This window comes from Dama dama, chromosome 19, assembly GCF_033118175.1.
Source record: "Dama dama isolate Ldn47 chromosome 19, ASM3311817v1, whole genome shotgun sequence".
NCBI lineage: Eukaryota > Metazoa > Chordata > Mammalia > Artiodactyla > Cervidae > Dama > Dama dama.
This window is the reverse complement of record NC_083699.1, coordinates 91,802,574-91,827,786: the sequence shown is the minus strand read 5'-3', so window position 1 is coordinate 91,827,786 and position 25,213 is coordinate 91,802,574. Positions and strand designations below refer to the sequence as shown.

General features: G+C 43.9%; 1 protein-coding gene and 1 non-coding gene across 4 annotated transcripts in view; one reads left to right on the top strand and one right to left on the bottom strand.

The window, feature by feature from the left end:
- Positions 1-25,213, top strand: part of SLC9A9 (solute carrier family 9 member A9) — a 676,865-nt gene that overhangs the window by 600,793 nt on the left and 50,859 nt on the right. The gene's annotated exons all lie outside the window — the stretch shown is intronic.
- On the bottom strand, positions 11,783-11,855 carry TRNAM-CAU (transfer RNA methionine (anticodon CAU)). The gene has a single exon. It is a non-coding gene; the product is annotated as a tRNA-Met (tRNA).

Here is a 25,213-nt window from a genome sequence, read left to right as displayed (position 1 = left end):
TGGGAAATCCCATTGACTGAGGAGCCTTGCGGGCTACAGTCACAGAGTTGCAAAAGAGTTGGACACAACGTAGCAACTAAACAACAACAACAAACAAAATATTCCCACCAAGGCTGATGTCAGTCTACCAATGTGAGGTCACTGAATACAGAGTTGGCTTGTGCCAAATCTGCTCTAGGGAGCCTACATCAGCCCTTTACTGAGCTCGCCTCTAATGAAAGAACAAACCTTAACAGTGAAAGCGCTATAGAAGAGAAAGGAGAGGGGGAAACGGATCAATATAACTTCGGACAGAGAGCAGGGAAGACCTCCTTGAAGAATATTTCTACTGAGACCTGGAGGATGCATAGACATGACCAGGGGAAGGAAACAGCATGTTGGCAGGCCAGGAGGAAAGGAAGGGAGGAAGAGAGGAAAGCATGTCTGAGAAAAGCTTAAGGCAGGAAAAGACAAGGCTGTGGAGGAACAGAAACCAGACAGGACAGGGGCCAAGTTCACCAGGCTCCCAGGCTGGTTCTACACTAAAGCAACCACGCGCATACCACTATAGTATTTCAGAACCATCCCCCGGGCTAAGAGTGCTCAATGTTGAAAGACAAGAGGGCAAGCATGGAGACCAGACAGGCCATGGCAGCATCCCAGACGGAAGATGCTGGTGTCCTGGTCCTGGCTTTATATATCTGTTTTAACTGGTGTTTATTGAGTTTGTCCATGTACCTATATCTGTGCAAGGTCCTGGTGATTCACCAATGAGAACACTGCCCCAGCCTTCATGCAAGTGAGAAACTGTTTTAAAAGATATAATAATAATTAACTCTGGAGTGTTTACTGCTTGCCAGGCATGGTACTTTATATTCTACATACATTGTTTCATTTAGTTCTTAATTAATTCTAGAGAGTAGGTCTAAATACCCTTAATGCCTTGACACCTGGAAGCAGGTGATTCATGGTGCAGGTACCTGGGTTTCTCTGGAAGGCAGATGGATGCTGACATGATGGTAGAATGGGATCAGGTTGTACAGGGAGCCAGCAAACCCCTGCTATCCTGTCCAGCACCCTGCTTCTGCTCTTCCCCACAGCCACCCTGAGGGTGCAGTAGAAACTTCCAGGAAGAAGTGTGGCTAGTGTGAGACACCAAGGAAAACAATGCTCATGTTTGTCAGTGTTTCATATTAGAATGTTATGAAATTCCACTTCTATGATTTTTCAGGTCATTCACACCAAAGAGGATAAAGCAAATGTTCATAATCTGATGAAACTACCGAATATACTACAAAGGAGGTTTTGTTAGACTATTTTGTTCATTTGCAAGTAAATATGACTCTGACAAATAGCAAACATTCTTCTCCACCACTTGACAGCTGAGAAATTGAGACAAGCCAGGAAAGAAGCTGAGGATATGATTCTGTGACTTGAGCTGTGTTTTTCGCCAAGCCACTTCTGGTCAAAAATATATTTCTTTTATCTTCAGTCATTTCTTTTTGATGGGGTGATGGGCAGTTAGTTTGAATCAGGGGGCTTAAATAGAATTGCCCTTCATTGACCAGACCCATCAAATCTGCCAAAAGATTTCCTTGAGACCACTCCACTCTGTAGTAGTCATATTTTCATTGGCAGCCTCTTCCTTATACTTTCTCTTCCTATCAGTTCGCTCTCCCCCAGCATCCCTGTCATAACAAGAGAGGAATCCAAATAATCAGGAACTTTTATGAAAACAACAAAACTGATTTTAGGACTTTGAGGTCAGATAGACCTGGTGTTGTTTCTTTCTAATACTTACGAGCTGTGTGACTTTGGGAAATATACTTAACTTCTCTGAACCTGTTTGCCAACTGTAAAATGGCATTACCTCATTTGTATGATTGTCAAGAAGAATAAATGAGGTAAAGAATATAAAGTTCTTAGCACTCAGTATATCTATTGCTACTACCATCACTTTCAGGAGCCACTGCTGTGTAACAAAATAATTGTGATTCAGTGAGAGATTTAGAAGAGGAGACAGGGGTCACCTGCTAGAACAGAGTGAGACACAATAGAAGAAATGCCTGATGGAGTTTCTCAAAAAAATGGCCTCAACTCTCCCTTTCCCAATCTATCCAAATGACCCATATCAGTTGGCATTAGAATTCTTGAGCAGATATCGATATAAATCGAGCTTCCCTGGTGGCTCAGATAGTAAAGCATCTGCCTGCAATGCGGGAGACCCGGGTTCGATCCCTGGGTTGGGAAGATCTCCTGGAGAAGGAGGTGGCAACCCACTCCAGTACTCTTGCCTAGAGAATCCCACGGATGGAGGAGCCTGGTGGGCTACAGTCCATGGGGCCGCAAAGATTCGGACACACTGAGCGACTTCACTTTCACTTTCATTGATATAAAAACTGTGACTGCTTTTTCACTTCCTGAGCAAAGGAAAAGAAAAATTTTTTCTCAATCCCAAAAATCTAATTTTGACATATGGTCCAAGATCAAATAGCAAAATATAAAATATTCTTCAAAGTTGTGATCCATAGACCCAGACCAACTAGTCAACCCTGACTTAGAGCTGAGTGGCCACCAGCAGGAGGAGCTAGAATGCTAGTGTGTGTGTTTCTGTGTGTGTGTGTAGGTGTGTGGGGGGGTGGGGAGGGGGGGGGCGTGGTGGTGTGACCTAAGGATGGCAATGCTCTTCACTGGGCTTGCAAATAGTCAATCCTTAGAAAAAAAATCTGTGTGGAAAAAAAAGAAGGAATTTATGTCACCGGACTTAAATTTTAATAGGAATACTTGAGAAGAAAGGGAAAGATGTTAAACCAAACTTTAAAAAAAAAAAAAAAATTACTGATAGGAGATGGATTTTGGATGTCTGAGGAAACATTCTCAGAAGTCACTATTGTTCACATTATCTTTATTGAGAGAAATCTCAGAAAGACTCCGTCTTATCAGCAGTGATAATGCTAATTTATTGGCTTCTCTGAAGATAGACCTTATATGTCTCATTCATGAGTCAGCCTTGGCTGGACTCTTATCAAGTCTGTCAACTTGAAACCAAGTTTTTGACTGAGGCCTGAATGCCACCAACATGAAGCATAAACATCCCCTCTAATCCCAAAATGCCTCTGTTGTAGAACTCCAGATGACTAAGAGACTTTGGGTTCCTCTCTTGGTTTCATATCTTAGACACAGGATGCAGTTTTTCACTGCTAGAGAGAAACAAAGGCATTTCCCAGGCACAGACATTAAAGTGGGTGTTTCCTAGATGTTTCAGCCACCAGTTATTCAGAAGATTAACCCCAGAAATGGGATTTTCAAGGCTCTTTCTCATCTCTCTCCTCCCTGAGGCCATCTCTCTGTTTGGTAGAAATCTCACCTGTGTACAGAAGACAAGAAAAGGAGAAAAATGTTGAAGAAATTCCATTTTCTTCTCATAAGCAGACCTGGAATGAAGTTATGTTGAAGTCCCAGACCAAAACCAGTGGCTACACCATCCAATGGCCACTAAGAGCTGACTGTCTTAGTTGCTATCTTCCCATGGAGATTTAAGATATCACTGAGTCCTCTTCTCCTCCCCCTAGTTTCTCTCTTGCCCTCTTTTCAGCTGACAATATAAATATTTTCTGGAAATCAGGGCCAATAAATGCCCAATGGAACATTTTTTGGTTTAGCTTCCTAAAGACTAACCTGGTATAAATAAAGTCCTTCTGTTAAGAAATGAAGCAACTGGATTTTCAATTTAGGGGCCCAAGGGGCATTCTCTGAAATGACCTGAGCCCAGTCCTTTGCAGCTTTAGAGGGAAGTGAAGACACCTAGCCAGTTCTGCAAGGAAAATCTCACAGGTCACTGAGGCCTGAGGTCTAGGTGAAAAGACCCAGGTATAAGCACAACAAAATGGAATCAAGTTACGGTTCTGTCATTAACTATGTGACATGGAGCAGGTCATTTATAAATACCCCTCTGAGGCTGAGTTTGTTCATATATATTAAAAAAAAAAAAAAAAAAATTCCACATGTCATTCCTGCTTCACACCAGACATTATTTCCTGTAAGGTGACATCTGCCTCTGAGCCTGGCATTCAGGTTCCTTCGTGACCTGGTTCCTCCCCCCTGTTCTAACCTTGTCTCCACCACTTGGTCCCCTGTTCACTGCCTTCGCACAAAGGCTCTAGCAATACTAAAAATCAGTTTCCCACCTCTGCTCCTCTGCACCCAGTATGCCTGCCCCTAAGCAGTTCTCTCCCTTTCTTCCACCCACCTTCCCCAACTAAAACCATCTGGAAGAGGGAAAATTGTTCATCTTTGAAAACTCAGCTCAAATATCACTTTTTATGAGCAGGTCTCCCCAAACACCTCTGTACACACATCCCTCTCTTCACACCACACACACACACACACACACACACACACACAGCCTCCTCCTAGAGTCTCTGACTCTGTGACACACGTCTTGTTTTATCCCACCAACACTTTTCTTCAGCTCATCTGCAAGACCTCAAGGGCCCCTTTTTCCAATGTGCACAGCGGCTGCCAATAGGCTGGCAGTGGCCCTGGAGGGTCCCTGGGGACAGGAAGGCGGCTTAAGAGTCTGTGTGTCACACCGACCGGAAGTGTCTGGAAGTCGGAGGGGAAATGCCTGGAGATGCAGCAGCGGAGGCTCCATGGGGAGGGGCAGGATGCTGTGGCTGGAAAGGGAGGCCTGGGGGGAGGCTGCCAAGGAGTGGCCCCGGTGTTAGTAGGGGCTGTCAGGGGCTTAACTGGAGGTGGATTTGTAAGGTGGGAGGGGCTGGACTCTCTCGAGAAGGATAATTGAAAACAAAGAGGATTATGTAATTTGAAAATATCCGATTCCAGAAAATGTCCTGAACGCTGACAGTGGCCCACTTCACTCACACTGGTGTGACTTTTCCCGCCAGTCCTGCCCCAGTCAGACCTTCGCCACTTGTGTCTGACCTCAGTGAGGGGACCAACTGTCCTAGCTTGAGGTGGGGGGGGGGGGTCTGTCCTCCCGACGGCTCTCCCCTCCCCCAGCGCCTTCTTCCTACCTCTACTCTCTTCCTCAGTCTCTAGTCAGTCACTACCTTTATTTCTTTCTCTCTGGTCATTTCCTCCCTTTTCTCTGTTTCAGCCACCCCACCCCACCCCCACCTCATCCCCTTGTGCCACATAAATCTCATGCAGGCCTCCTGGCCTGTTCTGCATCTACTGATTCCCTCCAACATTTATTAGCATGAAGACCTTATTTTTACCTACTTTTTCCCTTCAATATAATTTCCGTTCTGTTTCCTGGAATTCTTTGGCTCCAATTTTACTTGTTTCTGCCACTTCATTCGTTAGACGGTCACTTCTTAAGCACCTACTATGCTCCCTGCAGTGTGCAGAGTGCTAGGGAAACCAAGATGTATGAGCCCGTTTCATAAAGTTCAAGTACAGACCATCACCCAGAAATGTGGGCTAGGGGACCAAGTGGGCCATTGGAAAGTCGTGGGACGTTTCCACTGGGGAGGTGGGAAAAAAGCCTGCCCTGCCAAGCCTGCAAAACCACAGTTTTTAAAAAACCGTTTCCGTCGTCTTGCTGACTTCTCTGAGCCTCTGGGGTGTATTAAGCCTAAATTTTGTGTGAATAGAACAGGAAGCAATTGGCACCCTTATGAGAGAGAGAGAGAAAACTATTGTTTAAATGTGACAGATTTTCACAACTCACTAAGTGTGCATTTTGCACAAAGGTCCAAATGGAGTCAGCAAATCAGAACAATTTTGGAGAAGTGAGCGGGAGTGTTTGTGAAGGTGCAGCAGACCATCTACCAGTCCTGTGGTCACTTTGTAGGATTAGCCAGGTTTCAAAAATGAGAAAATATGGAAACATAAACATAAAAAGATTTTCCAAGGTCACGCTGAAGGTGGTGATGGAGGGAATTAGGAACTGAACACTCTCTCCTGAGTCTATTTGTGAGCTACAGTACAAATGCAGCCTCCTAAATACAGATGTTAAACAGGTTTTTGCCTTTAAAATAAGAGTTAAAAAGATTCTTATTTTGGCCATGTTTCAGTGCAGATCTCCTAGGGAAAAGGGGGTCCATTTGAAGGGAAATTTTTTTTTTTTTATTATTTTTATTTTTTTTTTCCAGTGGGTTTTGTCATACATTGATATGAATCAGCCATGGATTTACATGTATTCCCCATCCCGATCCCCCCTCCCACCTCCCTCTCCACCCGATTCCTCTGGGTCTTCCCAGTGCACCAGGCCGGAGCACTTGTCTCGTGCATCCCACCTGGGCTGGTGATCTGTTTCACCATAGATAGCATACATGCTGTTCTTTTGAAATATCCCACCCTCACATTCTCCCACAGAGTTCAAAAGTCTGTTCTGTATTTCTGTGTCTCTTTTTCTGTTCTGCATATAGGGTTATCGTTATCACCTTTCTAAATTCCATATACATGTGTCAGTATGCTGTAATGTTCTTTATCTTTCTGGCTTACTTCACTCTGTATAAGGGGCTCCAGCTTCATCCATCTCATTAGGACTGGTTCAAATGAATTCTTTTTAATGGCTGAGTAATATTCCATGGTGTATATGTACCACAGCTTCCTTATCCATTCATCTGCTGATGGGCATCTAGGTTGCTTCCATGTCCTGGCTATTATAAACAGTGCTGCGATGAACATTGGGGTGCACGTGTCTCTTTCAGATCTGGTTTCCTCAGTGTGTATGCCCGGAAGTGGGATTGCTGGGTCATATGGCAGTTCTATTTCCAGTTTTTTAAGAAATCTCCACACTGTTTTCCATAGCGGCTGTACTAGTTTGCATTCCCACCAACAGTGTAAGAGGGTTCCCTGTTCTCCACACCCTCTCCAGCATTTATTGCTTGTAGACTTTTGGATAGCAGCCATCCTGACTGGCGTGTAATGGTACCTCATTGTGGTTTTGATTTGCATTTCTCTAATAATGAGTGATGTTGAGCATCTTTTCATGTGTTTGTTAGCCATCTGTATGTCTTCTTTGGAGAAATGTCTGTTTAGTTCTTTGGCCCATTTTTTGATTGGGTCATTTATTTTTCTGGAATTGAGCTGCAGGAGTTGCTTGTATATTTTTGAGATTAATCCTTTGTCTGTTTCTTCATTTGCTATTATTTTCTCCCAATCTGAGGGCTGTCTTTTCACCTTACTTATAGTTTCCTTTGTAGTGCAAAAGCTTTTAAGTTTCATTAGGTCCCATTTGTTTAGTTTTGCTTTTATTTCCAATATTCTGGGAGGTGGGTCATAGAGGATCTTGCTTTGATTTATGTCGGAGAGTGTTTTGCCTATGTTCTCCTCTAGGAGTTTTATAGTTTCTGGTCTTACATTTAGATCTTTAATCCATTTTGAGTTTATTTTTGTGTATGGTGTTAGAAAGTGTTCTAGTTTCATTCTTTTGAAGGGAAATTAATTGCTTTAAGCTCCTGGAATATGAATCAAATGCAACTTCTCCCTTTGCCTTACTAAAGAGTTCTGTGAACCTTAGAGAGTGGTTCTCAAACTTGACTGCTCATTGAAATACCTGGGAGTTTTCAAAAAATCTTAGGCTCAGGGCTCACTCTGGACCAAGTCAGAGTCTCTGGGAGTGAGACCCAAGCATCATTATTTTTTAAAGACTCTCCACAATGGAGCCAAATTTAAGCACCAGTGCTGTTGACACTGTACACATTGGGATGAGCTGAAGCTTCAGCTAGGACTGATATTTTCATCCCACCCCTGGAGAGCAGGATTTATTTGGTTTGGTGTATGGTCTGGGCTTAGAGGTCGCCAAATGATTCCAGTGTGCAACCGAGTTCAAAAGCAACTGCTGAGGAGACTTGCCACACAAAGTGTAAGTCCGTGGACCTGGAGTGTGGTCCACTTGTGCTGCTTAGAAATGCAGGTTCTCAGGCTCTACCCTAGACCTATTGAGTCTGAATGTGCATTTTAATAACATTCCACAGGGATATGGATGCACATTTGAGTTTGAGAAGCATTGTTTTACAGCAATGCCCCTGACAAAATAAAAAAATTTTAAAAATTACAAGGTAAAAAAGTTTTTACATTTCTAAACAGTGAAGGCTTGCCTCCTTCTTCTAATAAGGTCCAGAATAGGCACAAGAATGAACTGCAAAATTTGAGAAATGGAAGTAATAATAGATAGTGATAAGAATGATACTTAATGTTTATTAGCATTCACTCTATGCAAGGTAATTTGCATGCCAGGCCCTCTGCATGTACTACTGTGTTTGATATTTACCACAAACCTATGATATAGATGGGCTTCCCAGCTGGCACTAGTGGTAACAAATCCACCTGCCAATGCAGGAGACATAAGAGACGAGGGTTCAATTCCTGGGTTGGGAAGATCTCTGGAGGAGGGCATGGCAACCCACTCCAGTATTCTTGACTGGAGAATCCCATGGACAGAGGAGCCTGGCAGGCTACAGTCTATAGGGTCGCAAAGAGTCGGACATGACTGAAGAGACTTAGCACACACGCGTGATATAGATACAATCATTGTGCCCGTTTCACAGCTGACCAAACTGAGGCTCAGACCCAGATGAATAGCTGCAAGACTGCACAGATCAGCAGATAGAGGACTTACCCTAGGATTTCCATAACTTGAAAGCACTTGCTCTTAACCATTTAGTCTTACTTTCCCAACCAAACACTCAGGGTGAATTACACATGTGCTGAGATAGAGATCCCCTGAGCCCTCCATCAGTCTAGCAGGGCTTGGGTTGGCCACTCACTCCAGAAAAAAGTGATTAGGAAGCTCTGTTCTAAATTATGCTTTTTTCCAAATTATACTTTTTGCCCTGTTGTTGTACAAGTGGAAGCCCTGTCTCCTAGGGTTTAAGTGACTTGCCTAAAAGCCAGGATGGGTCCAGAGCCATGGGGTCCCAATTGCCTGCATGTCTCCTCCCACTAAGCAGCATTTCTCCAAGTATGGTCTCCAGACCAGGAGGATCAGCATCACTTGGGAATTGCAAGAGATGTAAATCTTCAGGACACACCTAGCAAGCTGTTCTAAGAAGCGCTCCAGGCCGTCCTGATGTTTGCCCCTTTGAGCACCAGCATGCTAAGGCGAGCGGCCCCAGTGGCCCTGCCAGTGTGCTTGCTCACAACTCCTGTGCTTGAACCCCTGCTACAGGCTGCAGCTTCTCCACAAAATACAGATGTCTTAAGGGGCTTAGCTTGGAACTAAGCTGAAATTTACATGCTGATTTAATCTTCTTAGGGCCTTCTTTGCCTCTCAGGAAAGAATCATAATGCTCTAGAAAACAGAAAGAAAGTAATGGATAACAGATAAAATATTAAGCACTCTTTCCATGCCTTCAGCTCACTTTCTGCTAGGGCAGCAAACACGTGGATATCAGAAAAGGAAAAAACAACTGACATTTCCTGAGCACCTAGTATTTGCCGGGCGTCAGGCACCCAGTGATACAGCATATATACCCTGCTCACCTCTCATGTCATTAATGGAGTGATCTCTGTCTGAGAAATAGGGAAACTGAGGTTCAGAGACTTGAAGTGGCTTGCCTAAAACCAAAGTGGTGATGGTAGCCCCAGGGTTTTTCTGGCAGCCTGTGCTTTATGTTCCTTACTCTCCAGCAGGAGAGGTAAAGAGCTTAGGGCACACTCACTATCTGGAATGATTGGATTTCAGAATTCTCAGAACAAACTCCCAAAACAGATCCGCCTACTCAGAGCCCTGGGATGCCTCGCTCAACAACCCTCTTCTGTGTTCTGTGCTCTTGCTGCACTGTGGAAGCTGCTCGCAAAGCATAAGAATAGATCAGCCACAAACAGTGAAATAATTCAGCTGTGCCTGAGCACCCTAAAACTTAGAAAGCTATTCTAAACTGGCAGTGTCTGTTTCAAGGCAGCAGGCCCTGCGTTGCCAATGCCCTGCTAAGCAGCCTGAGTTTCACCCTTCCGAAGACCAAGCAACTTCTCTGCCACACCTAGAACTTAGGAAATGAACTCCCAAGAGAAAGGAACATGTGAAGATCTTGCTAGCAAGCAGGTCTTCCCCACATCCCAGTAGGAGCTGGTGTTCATGCCATTAAGTGCAACAGGCTTGGAGCTATGACCCAACATTGTTAGTTGCTCACACAAGTCTGTTTCTTTGCAACCCCTTGGACTGTAGCCCGCCAGGCTCTTCTCTCCATGTGGATTCTCCAGGCCAAAATACTGGAGTGGATCACCATTCCCTTCTCCAAGGGATCTTCCTAATCCAGGGATTGACCCAGGACTCCTTCAATTTTGGCAGATTCTTTACCATTCTTTTCCACCAGGAAAGCCCAATGGTCCAACAAGTGAAACAAAAAGGAAATTGGCTGATTCAAGCACAGGATGAGATGGACACCTGGTTAAAGGTTAACACTGGTTTGTGGATCCAGACATCCTTTGGGCTTCCCTGGCGGCCCAGTAAAAAAGAACCCATCTGCCCACGCAGGTAGACATAGAGACTTGGGTACAATCCCTGGGTCGGGAAGATCCCGGGAGAAGGGCATGGCAATCCCCTCCAGTATTCTTGCCTGGAGAATCCCATGGACAGAGGAGCCTGGCAGGCTGCAGTCCGTAGGGTCTCATAGAGTCAGACATGACTGAACTAAATGAGCATGCATGCACACAAAAACTTCCTTCATTGTCTGTTTGCCCCAGCACCTGCCCAGCACAACCTCAAAACACTCTCTTCCCAAGCACCGTGTTCATCCACAGGTTAGACACACAATGGGTAATCTGAACCCCAAGATGTGGGAAGCCCCTCTAGCACTTGGTCCAACTAGATCAATTCTATGGACAATTCAGCAGGCAAAACAAAAATTTCAACTCAACCTTTCTCATTCATGGGAGAAGAAAGCCATTTTCCTCTTGAGTAATCTTATTTTGAGTTATATGCTTTTGCCAAAATGCAGGTCAGTTATTTCTGTAAGGGCCTCCATGGGCCATTTTCCCTCTTGTTGGAGGTTAAGTCAGGGACTCTTTGAAAACCTGCATCCAGCCCACGGTTACCACTTACTTGTCACTACTGGGACTCCAAGTTCCACTTCATATTGTCCTTTCCAGGTAGGTACACCACCACTGAGGCTAACTCTCTGGTTGAAGTCAAGAAAAGGTTATTCAGACGATGGGCAATACCATATTATTAACAACTGTAGGTCCTTGAAACAGGAGTGATGATAGAAAGATCCACAATGGTAGCCACATGCCAGAAAGTGTGGGGATTTCATTTCTCAATGGGCAAAGAAGGGGTGCCGTGAGCAAGTATGGGGGGAAGCAGGAGCTTTTGCATATTTTGCTCAATTGTTCCATTTTATATTATGAAAAGATGTTGCTATGTAATTACAGTAATGCTGGAAATGGTCTGAAGCACAATTAAAAATCTACTTGAATAGAAGAGAACAAAAATGGCCTAGAAAAGTGTGATTTGAAAGGTTAGCTAAACAATGGCTATGAGAGGCTGTTGATACATTGTCAGTTTTAGCATTATCTACAGATTGGTGGTGGGGGCAAAATTCTTTTAAGGATGTCTTAGAGTCAGTTACATTTACTGAGCATAATCTCATGAACTATTTAACTTCCCACAAATCATTTATCATTCCCATGTAACAGATGAGGAATCTGAGACTCTGAGTGGTTAATGGGTTAGCCTGAGGTCATAGAACTGAATACTGGCATAGTAGGTTTTTTTTTTTTAAATATTTATTTATTTATTTGGCTACACCGGGTCTTAATTGGAGCGCGTGTGATCTTCAGTCTTCATTGCAGCATACAGGATTTTTTAGTTGCAGTATGTGGGATCTATTTCCCTGACCAGGACTTGAACCGGGGTCCCCTGCATTATGAGTGCAGAGTCTTAGCCACTGGACCACCAGGGAAGTCCCAGCCTGGTAGATTCTTGAATGCAAGTATGTCTTCTTTTCGCTTCTATTGCTTTCTGTATCAGGAAACCCACCTTAAAGTGCCTACAGGGACAAGGCAGGCTGGACAAATAAAGGGAGCTACCAGATTGGAGGGGAATAAAAGAAATAAAAACAACCGATACAGGATCAGGGAGACATTAGGAATTGGTGAGGACTACAGCAAAGTGGAAAATGACAGACAACATCTAAAGTGAATAGCTGGTACTCAGAACCATTGGTCAGCTTTCAGGAGAGCAGATCCAATTGCCAGATCTGCTGATTGTTCAGATTTTTATATAAGGTTTCCTGTTAGTTTGTTTTAATGTTAGTGAAAAAAAAAAAAAACCTTAAACGTCAGATGTTTACTTATTCCATCAACAGGCAAAACAAAACCTAGCTGCAAACTAATTTTGGTTCATGGACTTTCAGAGGTAACCAGCCAGCTTTTTCTTGACCAATAACAAATTATTACATTTTATCACAGATGGGACTTCAATCAATGATCTTCTGATCAGCTTCTCCATCTTGTACATGAAAAATTTTCTAATAAGTGATAAAGACTTATTGAAATTATAAATATTAATCCCCATGATAATGTTACTTTTGACATAGTTCTATTTCCTACTTGGGGCGTGCATAGAAAAAACATGTTGTCCAATCAATGTTAGCATCCCAGCAGGAGCTGTGTGACCTTAAAGCAAGTAACTCAGTCTTTCTGAGTATTCAGTTTCTTCATCTGCAAAATAGAGACACTGGCATGTGAATTACAAAATCGAAATGAGATTTAAATAAGGCAACTATTAGAAGTTATAGTACTCAAAGCCTATCAGAAAGAGCTTGGGCAAGGCCCTAGGAAAGATATAACCATTTGAATGCAGAGTTCCAAAGACTAGCACAGAGAGAGAAGAAAGCCTTCTTCAGTGATCAGTGCAAAGAAATAGAGGAAAGCAATAGAATGGGAAAGACTAGAGATCTCATTAAGAAAATTAGTGATACCAGGGAACATTTCATGCAGAGATGGGCACAGTAAAGGACACAAATGGTATGGACCTAACAGAAGCAGAAGATATTAAGAAGAGGTAGCAAGAATACACAGAAGAACTATACAAAAAAGATCTTCATGACCCAAATAACCACAAAGGTATGATCACTCACCTAGAGCCAGACATCCTGGAATGCAAAGTCAAGGGGGCCTTAGGAAGCATCACTACGAGCAAAGCAAGTGGAGGAGATAGAATTCCAGTTGAGTTATTTCAAATCCTAAAAGATGATGCTGTGAAAGTGCTGCATTCAATATGCCAGCAAATTTGGAAAACAGCAGTGGCCACAGGACTGGAAAAGGTCAGTTTTCATTCCAATCCCAGAGAAAGGCAATGTCAAAGAATGTTCAAACTACTGCACTCATCTTACATGCTAGCAAAGTAATGCTCAAAATTCTCCAAGCCAGGCTTCAACAGTACATGCAACATGAACTTCCAGATGTTCACTCTGGATTTAGAAAAGGCAGAGCAACCAGAAGTCAAATTGCCAACAACTGCTGGATCATAAGAAAAGCAAGAGAGTTTCCAGGAAAACATCTACTTCTGTTTTATTGACTACGCCAAAGCCTCTGTGTGGATCACAACAAACTCTGGAAAATTCTTCAAGGGATGGGAATACCAGACCACCTTACCTGCCCCCCAAGAAATCAGTATCCTGGTCAAGAAGCAACAGTTAGAAGTGGACATGGAACAACAGACTGGTTCCAAATAGGGAAAGAAGTACGTCAAGGTTGTATACTGTCACCCTGTTTATTTAACTTATATACAGAGTATATCATGCAAAATACTGGGCTGGATGAAGCACAAGCTGGAATCAAGATTGCTGGGAGAAATATCAATAACCTCAGGTATGCAGATGACACCACCCTTATGGCAGAAAGTGAAGAACTAAAGAACCTCTTGATGAAAGTGAAAGAGGAGAGCAGAAAAAGTTGGCTTAAAACTCAACATTCAGAAAATGAAGATCATGGCATCAAGTCCTATCACTTCATGGCAAATAGATGAGGAAACAATGGAAACAGTGGCTGACTTTATTTTGGGGGGCTCCAAAATCACTGCTGATGGTGACTGCAGCCATGAAATTAAAAGACACTTGCTCCTTGGAAGAAAAGCTATGACCAACCGAGACAGAATTTTAAAAAGCAGAGACATTACTTTGCCGTCAAGGTCCATCTAGTCAAAGCTATGGTTTTTCCAGTAGTTGTGAGTGGATATGAGAGTTGGACTATAAGAAAGCTGTGTGCCTAAGAATTGATGCTTTTGAACTGTGGTGTTGGAGAAGACTCTTGAGGGTCCCTTGGACTGCAAGGAGATCAAACCGGTCAATCCTGAAGGAAATCAGTCCTGAATATTCATTGGAAGGACTGATGTTGAAGCTGAAACTCCAATACTTTGGCCACCTGATGTGAAGAACTGACTCATTGGAAAAGACTCCAATGCTGGGAAAGATTAAAGGTAGGAAGAGAAGGGGACGACAGAGGATGAGATGGTTGGATGGCATCACGAGCTCTATGGACATGAGTTTGGGTAAGCTCCAGGAGTTGGTGATGGAGAGGGAAGCCTGTTGTGCTGCAGTCCATGGGGTCACAAGGAGTCAGACACGACTGAACAACCGAACTGAACTAACTGAAGGTCCTAGGGGCTGCCACTGCCCACCTTTATCCATCTACTCTCCCTCATCTGTAAATTTTCTTTTCTTTCAGCTTTTGGACAACCCAGTTAGAATACAACTTATATTCTTTAAAAATTAATGTAAAATAGAAACTGGAATATCTGCTTCTGTCTAAAGCAGGCTCCACCACTAGATTTCTGTGCTTCCTTGTCACATACTTACTGGGTACCTTGTTTGGCAAGAGTCTTGCCTTCTTATTTGATGTATGATACACTGGAAAATGCACACTAAGGATTTGAGCCTTAGTTGTTGTTTAGTCCAGTCACTAAGTCACGTCCTACTCTTTGCAATCCCATGGACTGTAGCCCGCCAGGCTTTTCTGTCCACAGGGTTTCCCAGCCACGAATACTGGAGTTGGTTACCATTTCCTTCTCCAGGGAATCTTCCTGACCCAGGGACTGAACCCGTGGTTCCTGCCACAATCCAACCCATCTCCTGCAATGCAAGCAGATTCTTTACCACTGAGCCTTACCTTACTCTAGAGGAAAAACCCAGATTTTTTCTTCCACAGTAGGGGAGAACCAGTTCTTTTCTGCTGCGTTTCTTTCCTGGAAAGTGAAAGTGAAAGTTGCTCAGTCATGTCCAACTCTACGACCCCATGGACTATACAGTCCATGGAATTCTCCAGGCCAGAATACTAGAGTGGGTAGCTGTTCCCTTCTCCAGGGTATCTTCCCAACCCAGGGATCAAACCCACGTCTCCTGCTTTGCCGGCAGATTCTTTACCAGCTGAGCCACCTGGGAAGCCCTGCTTTCCTGGGAGTCTCCTTTATTACCCACACAGAGCCCTTCACTTCTGATACTTCCTGTCACCAGGTGTGGAGGGAGGGTTCTCCGCAACAATGAGCAGGTCTTGGACCTCAGCTGGGTGTCCTACAGTTTAGCTCTGTCCTGACACTGTCTACCAGGAGATAGCTTCAGATCTCACAGGTAAGGGCTTGGTCCCACAAAATGGTTTCCCTCACCCCCCACTTCAGATGCCAGCCACAAGTCCAGCTTATCACCTGTGCTATGGATTGGTGGTTCCAACAGCTCTCTCCTCAGATTTTATTAACTCCCTAGAGAGGCTCCCAGAACTCAGGGAAATACAATAAGTCCCTTACATAGAAACCTTCAAGTTGTTGAATTTTCAAATATGCAAACATGTGTTCCATTAGCATCAGGTAGGAGTGAAACTGCAGCTTGCTCTCCGTCTCCCAGCGCTGACAGTCCTTCAGCTCTTCCATCTTCCAGTCAGTATCTCTTCTTGCCTCTTCACTTGATGCCAGCCCCTGTATGCCAGCTGTCGGATGGCACTACCATACTTCTCAAGGCACTGTACTGTAAGAGTAAAATGTTTTCTTTATTTTTTGTTTTTTGTATGTGTTATTTCTGTGAAAAGTACTAAAAACCCTATTACAGTGCAGTACCATATAGCCAGCTGTGTTGGTTGAGTACCTTGGCTTATGTTGTTGGACTTAACAAACAAAATGAACTTATGCACTCACTCTTGGAATGGAACTCATTTGTATTTAGGGTGCCTACTGTACTTACTTACATACCAGTTTATTAAAGAAGATTATAAAAGATGGGGCTTCCTGGTTGCTCAGTGGTAAAGAATCGCCTGCCAATGCTGGAGATGTGGGTTCAATCTCTAAGTCAGGAAGATTCCCTGGAGAAGGAAATGGCAACCCACTCCAGTATTCTTGCCTGAGAAATCCCATAGACAGAGGAGCCTGGCCATCGATGGGGTCTCAAGGAGTCAGACACGACTTAGGTACCAAACCACCACCAGGTGGTTCATCACTTAGGAATTTACAAGGGACTCAGGATCCCTGTGTCAGAGTGCAGGGTCAAAGACCAACATATATATACATATTTTTTTCTATTGTCTCACATTTAGTATAGGTATTTGTTGGTTGAAAACAGACAGAAAACCAAAGCTCCTACCTCTTTTCCCCTTCCTGCATCAGTTGCCTAAATTCAGCACTTTCTTTTCCACTGTAAACACCAACAATTACAGGAGAGGGTAGGCAACTGGGGTTTAGTTTTCTTTAGTTTTATTTAAGGTTAAGTGAATCCCACAGCAATAAAAAATCAATATTGTATTTGGTCAGATAGACATTATTAAAGCACCTAGATTAAATGGAACATAAATAATAGTCGATTGATTTTTTTTAATCCGACTTTTTGTAATTTGGTTTACAAGAAACAGTTATTCACAATGCACCAAGTGCTTGACTTGGCTGAGTATATTCTACAGTATTTTATATGAATTTACATTTCATCATCTCATCTTATTTATTCTTTTTGTTTTTACAGATGTATGTAAGAAAAGAGGTTTATAATTTTTTTTTAATTTCTGGTCCCTAATTAAATACTTGATTTTAACAAGAAATACCTCCTACAAGAGTTCAGACACATTTAAAACACAGACTTGTGCTCAAAGATAGGATTCTTCAATATTAATAAATTTTGCAGGAATCATATTTTAAAACCTGATCATGGAGATTAAACCACCTTCTGATCTTGAGACTACCCAATTCTCAAGTATCACATTATTCAGGAATTTCCAATTCCAGACCAAAGAAGATATCAGATAAGCTCCTATGATTGACAGTAACATACTAAAATTCACAGCCATCAACCTCAGTCTCAGATCACATTCAGCAACAGAAAGTGAACTTGGACAATGACAGGCAGTCCTCGGGTGGGCTCTGCTCTCAAGGTCTTTTCTCCCATAAGCCCTGAAGATCTTAAAGCAATTATCCGGGAAATGCCAATTATTCCAATAGCAGAACAGCCGTAGAATGACAAACAGCATGAATTAGTCTCCCTTCCTTAGCCATTCCCCAAAGTATCTGTTCATGACGGTTTTTCTATCTAAAGGTGCGATCACCAACCTAACTTTATTCACACACTATTGATTTTTGGCAGAGTGAAGCCAAATAATACAAAAATAGTGTAAAAATTGAAGAATACGTTCAGATGCATATATCTGCCAGACCACTTGTTAAACTCTGCCTGAACCAGTGCATATAAGTAGGTCATTGAAAGTCAATGCAAACCAGGGCAGCTCCCTTGGCAGGAGGCATTAACCTGTAGGAGGAATCGTACAGACAAGTGATACATTTTAGCCGAGCAGCTGTATATTTTATTTATGAATTGATCTAAGCATACAGATATATGAGGAGAGGGATGCATATTGTATGTATCCTTAAACACATTTCAAAACAAAGATAAATGGGAGGAGAGATTTATACCCACACATTCTTCAGTTTAAAGGGTTTCTTTTCCCACCTCTACCCCCATCCCGTCCAGAATAATAATAAGCAGAGCTCTAATTATAGCCCCGGGGCCTCAGTGCACTTGAGTATCTTCCATTTTGTGCCCCCGCAAGTGTGGCCTTGACCAGCGCCAGGCTCTTGGCTCAGAGAAGACCACCCATACTACAGCCAGAACAGTGCCTTCTAGGCACAGAGGGATCGAGGGATTTACATAAATCACTTGGTCTAAAAGGCACTGGCTTCCTAGGCGACACAGTGTTTAAAAAAAAAAAAAAGCCAAATCTGCCTACCAATGCCAGAGACGCGAGAAACACAGGTTCATTCCCTGGGTCAGGAAGATCCCCTGGAGAAGGAAATGGCCACCCACTCCAGTATTCTTGACTGGAAAATCCCATGGACAGAGGAGCCTGGAGGGCTACAGTCCATGGGGTCACAAAGAGTCAGACAGGACTGAGCACATACACACCAAAAAGGCACCAGGTTCTTTCACTTTCAGAAAAGAGGTCCTAAAGGGGGCAGATTTCCCTTCCTAGGCATCCGCTTGGATGGGAACCCCATTTTGGACAGTGGAACTTGTGTTTGCTTCAAGTTATGGAATGAGAGATCAGGAAGGAATCTTCTAGATCATCCGATTCACAGCTTTGATTTTACAACCCTGGGCCCCATAGATGCAGGGAAGCACAGAGGACCTCCATGTGGCCTGCAGCAGGCAGGATGTAGCAGAAAGAACATGAGTTCTGGAGCTAGGTCAACTTGTGTTCAAACCATAAGCATAGAAACTTCATCAAATCTCCAGCCTTTCTGATCCTCAGGTTGCTCCCCTGTACAATGGAAATAATAGCATCAACCCACAAGCTGTCATCAGCAGTGCAGAAATCTAAACTACCCTGAAAAAAAAAAAAAAAAAAAAATTCCTAATTCATTTGGTAGCAGAGTCAGCCCAGACTGAACTTATTTGGAGGTATAAGCTACCTGAAGGAATGAGGCTACATATGGTCATTATCCCGTGGCAGCCATGCACCATGCCAGGGGTTGGTCAGCCCAGGGGCTTCTGAGACAAACAGAAGGCCTCTGGCTCTGTGTCTTCATCCCATGTGCTCAATGAAGAGGCTGCGGATGCTTCTAGTCCCCCCAGCTCCTGCCTGCTGTTCTGGTTAGTATCAGGTTAAGGCCAAGAGAATGGCTCTTATTCCTAGGGGCAAAATCTAAACATTTAAAGCAGTCTTTAGTAAGGCACAGGGAGAAGTCAGATTGATTCATGTTCTAGAAGCTTAAAGTAATTCATTTCCCAGAGGATGGACCCCCCGTCCTGCCTAGAAGAGTCCCCCAGCCCCACCCTCACTGGCTTTGAGCCACAGTACAGGGGACCAGCCCCCCTCCAGACTCCCTTGCAGCACCTATTAGCTCAACTACAAAGCTTCACAATGGCATTTTCTGACTTTTTTCCCCCCTTTTAGATTGGAAAAGGGGCTGTGAGAAAGGTGGAGTTTCAGCTTGTAGCTTCATGAAATTTTGTCATTCTATAATAAATAATTAATTTGAAAGAAGGAATAGTGTCTCAGAAGGGAAAAATACATATATACTGCAAAAAAAATTCTTCAAGACAGACATTTAAACCTGCTCCAAGGGAACAGGGTTTAACTTCTGGGCGCCATCTTTTTTTTCTCCTCCATCAAGATGTGGTTTTAAGTTGGGTGTGTGCTTTTCTTTCCTGATGTCTCAGGAACAGCCTCATCTTCTTCCTTTTTGAATGCTGACCCATGAGTCCCCCTTTGGGTGATGGACAGAACATTTGACTTTGGTGCATGGCCAAGCCAGTCTCACAAGTGAGTGCAGACAGAGAGATGATGTACCATAGAGGGGCAGTAAGATCCTGCTCAAAATAAGCCCTGCCGCCTAACCTTCTGCCACTCGAGCTGCCCTCCCTGGAAGCCAGAGGGTGTTAGACAGCAAGAACCATCTAAGCAAATACCACTGGGTGAGACTAAGCCTCATCAATTAGAGCTCTGGTGAACAGACCATGACAGCCGAACCCCATGGGTGTGGACGCTGAGGAGGTGGGGTGGGAAGAGGGCATGAGGTCATGGTGTGCACAGCTCAAAGGGAGCGTGGCCAGGTGTGACAGACAAGCTTCACCAGCCTCGTGGTTTCCTATGTTATTTTCAGGCAAGTCGGTCTCCTCCTGCGGGAGACCTCCTGCAGGTCTCCTCCAAGTCGGTCTCCTCCACTTGCAGGGCCAGTGCGGCAGGGTGACATGGTTCCCCCAACTCCAAGCTCTTTTGTCCTCCATTTGACTTCTTGGCATTTCAGTCCACATGCAATAGACATTTGTTTGAGTGTCAACTGTGTGCCAACTGGTCTAGGCAATGCGGAAAGATGAGTAAAGTACTGGCCAGGCCTTGAGGGACACGAAGTTTTCATCTACCTAGAGATGCCAGAAAACATGACTTTATTGTTTCTCAGAGCAGGTTTCATGGAACATGAAAGTTGGGAAATAAGAGAGGCTAAGGGGTATAGATTGTGTGTCTAACTAAATTTCAGACACACTGCTTATTTCTCAGTGTTTAAAAGAGTCTAAGAGATAAAGAGATCTGCAAAATTTCCAGTTGGACCCAGTAGCCATTTATCAATTAACAAGTCCTCACATCAGGAAACACACTTTGGGACCTGACCCATCTATTTCATCTCAGCCAGATGTGTTTTGGAATACAGTATTTTGAAAGTGTTAGCAAGGCAATATGGTACTTTTCTGTGCTATTGTGATGTCTGGGGGCTTCTTCAGAGGAGAAACAGAAAACCTAGGTCTAGTAGACAACAAGACCTACCAGCAGGATTTGGGGACAAATGACTTTACATCAGACCCTGGAGTCTGAGACCATGTGACCAGACTCCTGTTTCTTTATCATATTCATCCCTTGTTTTATTTATTTCTAATATGCATTGAGCACCTACTATAAACTGGGTATTCTCTGTCATCAGGGACCTTGCAGTCTACCGGCTAGGGCTGGGCTAGGGGAGACCCAGGCAGTTAACAAATAATTTGAAGGTGTGATAAATGCCATGATTAGGGTCATTGGAAAAGACCCTGATGCTGGGAAAGATTGAAGGCAGGAGGAGAAGGGGACAACAAAGGATGAGATGGTTGGATGGCATCACCGACTCAGTGGATATGAGTTTGAGCAAGCTCCAGGAATTGGTGATGGACAGGGAAGCCTGGGGTACCATAGTCCATGGGGTCACAAAGAGTTGGACATGACTGAGTAACTGAACTGAACTGAACTGAGGGTGACCATACACCCTCGGTTTGCCTGGGTCAGTCCCAGTTTCACCTGTAGTTCATGCATAATATGTCCAAGTACCCTTTTCACTCCCTTAGTTGTTCTAGTTCTGACATTAGATCCCAAGATCCCTGTAGTTACAATGGGTGCAGGTTGTGAAGTCCAGAGTAGGGAGGGTCAGGGGAAGCTTCTGGGAGGACTTGACACTTGAGTCCTGAAAACTGACGAAGTGGAGCCATGGACAGTGGTGGATTCAGCACTCAGGTGGAAGGAATAGCAAGTGTGAAGGTTGAGAAAAGATAGGATTCAGCACATGTGGTTACACTGAAGGAGGCTGGAGCCAGATCTCAGAACCCTAGTTGTATCATGCCAAGAAGGTGAGACTTTTCAGGGCCATGGAAAGCACTTGATGGGGTTGTAGGCAGAGAAGTATGAAGTATCATGGTCAAGTCAACATTGCAGAAGAACCACTCTGGCTGTGACTGGGAATGGAAGTGATTCAGTGAGCTGGGGGCAGTCAGCAGAGCCCCTAGGGCAGTGAGGTGACTACTGAAGCCACCCAGGAGAAAAGTGCTGGCAACCTGAGTGAGGACCACAGCTGTGAGCTGGAGAGAAGTGAAAGGATAAATGGATGGATGGGTGGGTAGATGGATTAATAAATGGATGCACGGAAGGATGGATGCATGCATGGAAGGATGGATGGATAGATAAATGGATGAATGGATGGATGAAAAGAAGGGTGGATGGATAGGGAGATCTTTGGTAGGCAGAATAGACAAAACCTGGTGATTGATTGATTGATTGACTCTGGTGAAGATGGAAGAAGAGAGAGTTGAAGGTCAACCCCATGCTTGAGCATGAAACTGGTTGATGGAGTCTTCTTCAGTGAGACAGAGGGCATCCAGAGAGGAACAGGTTTGGGGCAGATAAAGCCAAGGAGGTCAATTTTGACCAAGACAAATGTGAAGTGTCCTTGCTGTGTCTTGGCCTTTTCCAGAACTTCAGGGCTGAAAGGGAAAGACAAAGGGGCATTTTAAAAAGTGACTCACAAACATTCTTGAAACTGAATGAAACAAAAAGCCAAGTCAAAGTGTACAGGAGCAGCCTTGTTACTGGCACAACATGTCACTGGCTGCTGTTGTTCGGGAGGCAGTGAATTGAGCCTCTAATACCAAGCTCCTCTGTTTAGCCCTGCAACAGAGCAGGTATAGACAAGGGCCCTGTGAGCATCCCTCCCACCCACCCAGAGTGCAGAACCTTCTGCTTCCAGCCTGTGCTACCACTGTCAGCCCCACTGAACAGACCAGCTGTTAACAAGTGGTTTCAGTCCTGCCTCAGGCCGAGATAGGTTTACAACATTAGCCAGCCTCCTGATCCATCCACCAACACGGTCAGTTCTCTTGCCACTGCTTCCTCATCACCCCTGGGGCCATTGTACAGGTTGGGTGAGGGCAGAAGCACAGGGATTGGGTTTCCTTTTGATCAGAGAAGATCAAAGCTTAAAACTGCCCTGGCAGCTCTTGGATCTTCCAAGGTCATTTGAAGTTCTCTACTTGACTGTCCAATCAATTTTGTCTTTAGGTTCTTGGTGCAAGGTTTATTCATATTATTGATAATGGGCACGGTCTGATGAGTCAGAGTGACTGCATGGTTGTAATGATCCTACTCTTTCCAGGAAAAGAACAGGAAAGATCACTTCTTAGAACATGGCTGCCTATAGAGCTGTGCTTGATTGTGATGCTGTAGCAGTGATAAAATTATCTCACCAAAAACCCTCCGGTCCTAGGACTGGAAGATCCTGTTGTCTGAAACCCTGAGCCCTCAGCAGATGTGCTACTCACCCCCAAAGTCTCCTCCTCAGAGGGCCAACCTTCACATGCAAAGCAAGAAAAGGACTCCAAGTTCAAGTTTCACTCCATACGCTGTTATAGTGACCCAGGGTCAAGCTAAACCTTTTAAAGAAAGCCTAAAAAGAATTCTTGGCCCTGAAAATGCAAACAAGGAGAACCTGAACAGTGTATTTACATTTTACTTAGCAGTCCCAAGAAATCCACGAGCATTCGGGGTTTATGAAGTGTGATGTGTTCCTTAGTTTTTGTTATAACAGGAGTCTAGGCTTAGCTTTTTTTTTTTTTTCCATGCTCTGTGTATAGTTGGAATTACAATCATCATAATCAAGCATTTAAGCAAACAAAAATAATCATTTGAAAGCTATTTTCCATAAGCGCTTTAGTTCTCAGTTCACTACAATTCTGTTCAGAGGGAAATTTTTTTTTTCCTATTGTAGTACTTACTGTCAGCAGTAGAAGCAATGACCAGTTCGCCGCATATAAAATTAATTCCATTTCAGCTTTTCTGAATAAAAACAAATCAATCAAAAACCTAAATGTGTTTTTCTTTGAGGTAGACATTTTCTGGTGTGACAAGCCAGAATCTACTGGAGAATAGCATCTTAGTGATACTTAAGTGTAAGCACTTGGCATCATTTTGTGCCCTTCTGGAAAAATCAAATCATTTACCTCTGAACATTTTTTAATCTCTAAAATCCCCCTTGGCATCCACTTCGTGAGAATTCTCCTCACAGCCTACCATTCCTAATTAAAGTGCCAAGGTCCATAGATGCAATGATTCTATAAACTAACTCACTATTATTCCATCACCACTGAAGGACAAGGTGCTGAGCAGAAAATGGGAAAATGATTGTCCTGGCCTCCTTGAATAGCAGCTACGGGAATTATTCCAAACCCGGGGGGAATAGCTGCACATTCAGCTCCTTCATGGTGCCAGCAAAGAGAGTGAGTTTGCAAGGCTAACTCAAAACACGTGATCTGCTCCCGGTTCTTCTTCCCACTTCAGTCACCTGTGAATCACAGAAATGAGACACAAAATCACAAGAGGAGCTAGCAATGGCAAGCACAGGAGTAGAAGCTCCTGGAGGATAAAGAAAAGAGAAAAGAATTTTTCCCTCTGGTCCATAGCACCCTTTGATGTCTGTGCCCTAACAGGCTATATTTGAGTCATCAAATTATTCACAGTTTGCCTTATTAGCACTTTTCTAAATTGGCAATGGAAGACTTCTGCCCAAGGTGTGAGCTGGCCAAGTCCAAGGTCAAACAGAATATGGAAAATAGTATCTGTATTGCCTCCTCCTCCAGGTCACTCCAGTGGCCTCTCTACAACTGCCTTGCCTGGGCCTCCTCCACTTGCCAGGATTACCTCCCATCCCACACCAGCTCAGCTACCAAAACAGAGTAGGCACTGAGAGATGGAGAATTTTGCTGACACATACTTTGTGAGGTCCAAAAATACAGGGTGGGACTTCCCTGGTGGTCCAGTGGATGAGAATCTGTCTGCCAGTGCAGGGGATGCAGGTTCGCTCTCTGGTCTGGGAAGATCCCACACGCCTTGGAACAACTAAGCCAGTGGACCACAACTACTGAGCCTGAGTGCCTAGAGCCTGTGCTCCGCAATAAGAGAAGCCACTGCAAGGAGAAGCCCATGCACTGCAACTAGAGTAAGCTCATGCACAGCATCAAAGACCCAGCATAGCCATAAATAAATAAATAAAAATAAATAGGGGAGCCACATTTTGCTTTAAGATTTCTAATGACTCTGTGGGTCGGGAAGATCCCCTGGAGGAGGGCATGGCAACCCAGTCCAATATTCTTGCCTGGAGAATCCCATGGACAGAGGAGCCTGGTGGGCTATGGTTTATAGGGTCACAACGAGTAGGACATGACTGAAGTGACTTAGTACGCACGATGACTGACGTGGGCTATTGGGACTCAAGTGTGACCTGCCTTGGCACCAGTTTTCACAATCTATCAGACACTATGAAGTTTGACTCTAAAGAATTTGGACTTAATCTGATTTATCTGCCTCCTGGGGAAAACCCTGGGAGATGCCGATGTGCTGGTTATCTGAAGTCACTGAAATCTGGTGTGAATGTTTCCAGTTCCTCTTAATCCAGACTGCATCCCTAAACTGGGAAGAATCAATAAAAGAAAAAAAAATGTGAGTCCACTGCATGAAACAATACAGCCTCAACCTGAGCAGGAACATCCTGTGAGGGCCCAGC